Source organism: Salmo salar, chromosome ssa19 (assembly GCF_905237065.1).
Source record: "Salmo salar chromosome ssa19, Ssal_v3.1, whole genome shotgun sequence".
Taxonomy (NCBI): domain Eukaryota; kingdom Metazoa; phylum Chordata; class Actinopteri; order Salmoniformes; family Salmonidae; genus Salmo; species Salmo salar.
The window spans coordinates 7,301,750-7,307,641 of record NC_059460.1 but is presented as its reverse complement, the minus strand read 5'-3'; the positions used below and the strand labels follow the sequence as shown (position 1 = coordinate 7,307,641).

Sequence of the window (5,892 nt, the reverse complement as noted above, 5' to 3'; positions counted from 1 at the left end):
TGGTAACCCGAAATGGGTTTTCGGGTCACCATGTGCACGGATGCGCATTACCGATATGTTTCAATGGGCCTCAACATCACGAATTTGGCATGCTCAAAAACCCTGCAGAAATGCATAATTGACTGTCCCAATGAACTGGGGATGGCCGTGCAGTGACTGTGGTTCCTCTCTATCGCTCATTGTGTTGATTTCATTATGTCAACTTTGGTGATATTTTTTTCTGTTGAATCACATTGCAAATGCACGTTACGTTTGCAATATTGCGCGTTACATTTACAATATGATTCATCATGTCAACTTTGGTGATATTTTTTGCAGTTGAATCATATTGCAAATGCACGTTACATTTGCAATATTGCGCGTTACGTTTGCAATATGATTCAATGGGCATTTAGCATCACGAATTTATGGATGCTCAAAAATACTGCAGAAATGCATAATTGACTGGCCCGATGAAGTCGGGATGGCCGGGCAGTGACTGTGGTTCCTCTCCATTGCTTGTCACCCAGCAGTCAGCGTCCATCAGTCAATTAGATGTCATTCTGACACCAAACTGATACCATCTGACACCAAATCCACTTTTTCCAACTCGTATAGAAGCCAACTATCACATATGTCAGAGAAGGCCCATAATTCCCAGTGCTTTCAATTTTAACCATAAAAAAACATAAAACACATAGTTACGTTATAGCTGCGGATCCAGCTCTGACAATATGTGTAGGCCTATGTGAGGCGACCCCGAATCCCAAGTTTCGGCTCGATAGGTCATTCGGTGCCCGAGCAATGGCCTTAATTGGTGCTGAAAATCCACTTTTTCAGGGCGTTACTACGGGGTCCCTGAATGAGCTATCGGACAGAGACATTGGGGTCCGTCTCTATGGGCCCAGGCGGTTTCAATGCACCTAGTCTTGCGACTCTGGGACATTTCTACATGTCGCCATGTCCATGATATTCAAAATGAATTGAACATATTGCAAATGCACGAGGCGGTTTCTCGGTCTGAGAACCTTCTAGAGCCACATAAATCACCGTGCACTATCGACTTGAGCTCTAGAACAGGTTTCTAAAATTTCGGAGCTCTAGGTCTGACGGTTCTTGAATCGTTTGAACAAAAATAACTATTGAAGGCGGTATAAGCCTCTAAGCCCCACACTATGTCCCTATGGATAAATTGTGTGTGTGTGTTTTAGTTTTTTTTGCAAAAAGAAAAGACACACGTTGTCTTTGGGGTAGGGATAAACAGAATCCTGAATATGAAGTCTCTACCTCTCACAACATAGAGGTTGTACCCGGGCACACTAAGCAGAGAACAGCCAGGGACCACTCCTATCCCGTGAGGGGAGGAGGCCCTAGGTCAATCCACCGTGCGCCCAGCGGGAGGCCCTGAACTGCCCGTGGCCGGAGCCACAGGTGCCGGGGCACCGCTTAATCAGGTATCTTGTCTTAGCTGGAGGGTTTTTTTCGGAACGCCATCAACATTGTTAAAAGACAGGGTTTGAGAAATACATGTGTTTCTGGCGCCGGTACGGCATGGGTGAACGTCATCCACAGGCATCGCTACCTGGGTACTCCACTCCCCGAACCGGAACACCAATGTAGGGATAAACAGAATCCTGAATATGAAGTCTCTACCTTAAGAATTGACTGAATGACAGATTGTTGAGTTGCGTGATTTTCACTATGTGCAGGTTAAATGACAATAGCTCTTGGCTGTTTTTAACCACTTCCGGTTGTCACAGGAAGTTCTTACTCAACACACGTTGTCTTTGGGGTAGACATAAACAGAATCCTGAATAAGAAGTCTCTACCTTAAGAATTGACTGAATGACAGATGGTTGAGTTGGTTGATTTTCACTATGTGCGTTTTATATGACAATAGCTCTAGGCTGTTTTTAACAACTTCCGGTTGTCACAGGAAGCTCTTGCTCCACACACGTTGTCTTTGGGGTAGACATAAACAGAATCCTGAATATGAAGTCTCTACCTTAAGAATTGACTGAATGACAGATGGTTGAGTTGCGTGATTTTCACTATGTGCAGGTTAAATGACAATAGCTCTAGGCTGTTTTTAACCACTTCCGGTTGTCACAGGAAGCTCTTGCTCCACACACGTTGTCTTTGGGGTAGACATAAACAGAATCCTGAATATGAAGTCTCTACCTTAAGATTTGACTGAATGACACATGGTTGAGTTGCTTGATTTTCACTATCTGCAGGTTGCTTATATGACAATAGCTCTAGGGTGATTTTAACAACTTCCGGTTGCTCCAGGAACCTTAGAATCGACACAGGTAGACCTCACAGTAGCCTGATGGATTGTTATAGAAGACAGGTTCATAAGGCATTCATAACCCACATAGACTTCAGGTTGAATTTAGGAGAATTGTCAATGTATTCCTATGGGGAGAAAAGTCATTGCACACTTTTTGATCTAAACACCTTCTTTTTACTGTGAAGGGTTAATGCCACAGGGTCAAGGTTAGGCTTGCACAGATCGGGAGGACCTCGGGAACGCTCCTGAGGTTGAATTGTGCTTCTAACCCTAACGGTTCTCTCACTGTCACCCAAAAGCACTTGACATATTGGTGCAGGCATCATTTTGGGCCTAGTTTTCTCACGGTCATGCGCTCAGACCGAGCGAGCTACGGTCAAGCGGGGCGTCTCATTGAACTCGGCACAGCCTAGAGATAATGGTAATGCCATTGCAGGCTCTTTGTGTCTTTAAGCACCGCACTGTGTCACTCCGTCCTTGCTTTGTGTGTGTGTTAGAGAGCTTTTCTTTGACATCTGATGGGATATATGACTGAATTACAGTTCACGAGGGTTGCCTAGTCACACATATGAAGTTGTGGAAAGATCTGACCTTTTTAACCCTTCAAAACAGCCCCTATGACACCATTTTAAGGCACTTCTGGTTGACACAGGAATCTGAACGTTAGGCTCTTATAGAATATTGAGTTTTAGGTCTTTATGTTAAGAACTGACTTATTTACAGAGGGTTGAACAAGTGTGTGTTGTTTCAGAAAATCACAGAAAATCACAGAAATCTCGCAGAGCTCCGAAACCCGCCTTAACAGACTCATCTGAACACGCTGCAACTGGATATGTAACTTTTTTGAAAAAAAACCTCCTGTTGTTGAATATCACCAATGTGTCATTGTACAATTTCTCTGAAATGAACATTGGTAAATGCATGGTTCCTTTTTTCCTGACACCGTAGGCTCATGTAGTTTGATGTGAAGCGGTCAAATCAGCACTCTATTTTCCTGTTTGACTTTCAATCCCAGAAAAATAGCCTTAACTCGAAAAGCGTCGAGGCCTCGACTCCATCCTGTTCGGGGCCAACTGCCCATAATGCCAAACCCACGCAGACCGAGTTTCGTCTTCGAATTCTTTTCCGTTTAGGAGAAAAAGCCATGTCGTGATTGGTGATATATGTTACATTTGCAATATGATTCCTTTCGCCCTCTCGTGGAATAATCTGGGACTGCAAAGAAATGACCAAATTTTGAAAATTTTATTAAATGGAAACGGAAGGTCCGAGAGACTCCGTTCGATGACTTCCTGGAAGATCCGGCCCCTGTGAGCGGCCCGACGCCGTCCGCGGATTTATCGGACGTAGTCGGACGTCTAGTAAGGGAGCGTACATTTGCAACATGCACTTTCTCACTAACCACACAGCTGGCGCATGAGAGTTCCCTTCATGTATGGAAGTTTTAATGTACGGTGGGGACGTGTCCGTAGGATATGCACCTGGTTTTACTAGGTCCATGCCCGGATAGGGAGCACCCTATAGGCGGCTCCCTACCCCCCTCTCACACACCCATATCTCCGGGCATGAGAGTAGAGCTTACTCCCAGGTCGAAATTTTTTAAACGGTTTTAAATACTTTTAAAGGGTATACATACCTACATACCCACCCTGAGAGCACCCTAATATGGGCCCAAGTCAATGGGGGCCGGCCTGGATGATTTATGGAAGTTTCAAAAAAGTCTCAGAAAAATGACTATGTTCAAACTGCTCAGAAAATCGGCTATGTTTTTCTTCTCAGAAATTGCACTATGTTTTTGGGTTACCAGGGGTGACATTTTTAAAAGGGTCTAAATTACTTTTAAAGGCCATCACCACCCCCAGGACACCTGTTTCAGCACCCCACTGCTGTCCCAAGTCAGTGGGATGAAGAATGAGTGTTTTATGGAAGTTTTAAGGTTTTGGTGGGGACGTGTCCGTAGCATATGCACCTGGTTTTATTTTGGGTTACCAGGGGTGAAATTTGAAAAACGGTTTTAAATACTTATAAAGGGTATAGAGACCTTCATACCCACCCCTAGAGCACCATCCTGTGGCCTCAACTCAATGAGGTACAGCAAGAGGGAATTACATAGCTTTTCAAAAAAGTCTCAGAAAAATGACTATGTTCAAACTGCTCAGAAAATCGGCTATGTTTTTCTTCTCAGAAATTGCACTATGTTTTTGGGTTACCAGGGGTGAAATTTTTAAAACAGTTTTAAATAACTTATGAGAGTATACAGACCTTCATACCCACTCTGAGACCACCATAGTATGGTCCCAAGTCATTGGAGCCAGCCTGAGGTATTTTTGGATGTTTGAAAAAAATCCCTTCTCTACTTAAGAGAGTCCCAGTTACTCACACATTTACCCCTACCTTAAGAGAGTGATTCTTACTCAGACATTTTACCCGAGTTCATTGATGGCTCATCATGTCTATATGTTGGGATGGTTCTTAATGGCTTCAGGGGGGTGATGAAGGTCCATGCCCGGATAGGGAGCACCCTATAGGTGGCCCCCTACCCCCCACTCACCCCCCCCCAACCCGGGATTGTCCACAAGAGGGCGCCACTGGACATTTTAAACATCAATGTAAGTTAGTGACAGAGCTTTGCTGAGTCCAAAATTCTCAGAAATTGCACTATGTTCAACTTTCGCTCCAGAGACTATGTCCAGCTGTGGGCATGGTATTATTTTGGGTTACCAGGCCAAAAAAAGAGGGGGACAGAGCAGCCAACCTCCACAGAGGCTGACTGCTCTGCCCCCCTTAAGGACAGTGGAACTACGGACCTCCAGGCCTCTAGGCCTTCACTCACTCTCCAGGCAACACCCATCTCTCCGGGCATGAGAGTAGAGCTTACTCCCTCGAACTACTAGGTCCATGCCCGGATAGGGAGCACCCTATAGGCGGCTCCCTACCCCCCTCTCACACACCCCCACCCGGGATTGTCCACAAGAGGGCGCCACTGGACATTTTAAACATCAATGTGACAGAGCTATTTTGAAAAATGACTAAGTCCAAAAATGATCGGAAATTGCACTATGTTCAACTTTCGCTCCAGAGACTATGTCCAGCTGTGGGCCTGGTATTATTTTGGGTTACCAGGTAGTGATGGCCTTCACCCACCCTCCGGGGAACACCCATATCTCCGGGCATGAGAGTAGAGCTTACTCCCTGGAGCCTTGGACCTCCAGGCACCTTAGCCGTCACTCACTGACCGGGTCAACACCCATCTCTATGGGCATGACCTCCAGTGGGGGATACCCCCACCTCCACAACCTCGTACGCCGTGCGAACCAGGGCACCCACCCTTAACCTGTTATGGCTAGGGGGCAGTATTTTCACGGCTGGATAAAAAACGTACCCGATTTAATCTGGTTACCACTCCTACCCAGTAACTAGAATATGCATATACTTATTACATATGGATAGAAAACACCCTAAAGTTTCTAAAACTGTTTGAATGGTGTCTGTGAGTATAACAGAACTCAAATGGCAGGTCAAAACCTGAGAGATTCCTTTACAGGAAGTGGCCTGTCTGACCATTTCTGGAACTTCTTTGCCATCTCTATCTTTTACTAAGGATCTCTGCTCTAACGTGA

The 5,892-nt window shown here is 45.2% G+C and overlaps 1 long non-coding RNA gene across 1 annotated transcript in view; it reads right to left on the bottom strand.

Annotated features, from left to right (window-relative positions):
* Positions 1-5,084, bottom strand: part of LOC123728982 (uncharacterized) — an 11,265-nt gene extending 6,181 nt beyond the window's left edge. Inside the window, exons 1-2 of the long non-coding RNA XR_006760672.1 lie at positions 5,073-5,084; positions 3,066-3,069 (exon numbers count right to left, since the gene is read on the bottom strand). This is a non-coding gene — a long non-coding RNA (uncharacterized lncRNA). The remainder of the gene's footprint in view (positions 1-3,065; positions 3,070-5,072) is intronic.
* Positions 5,085-5,892: the final 808 nt, after the last annotated feature.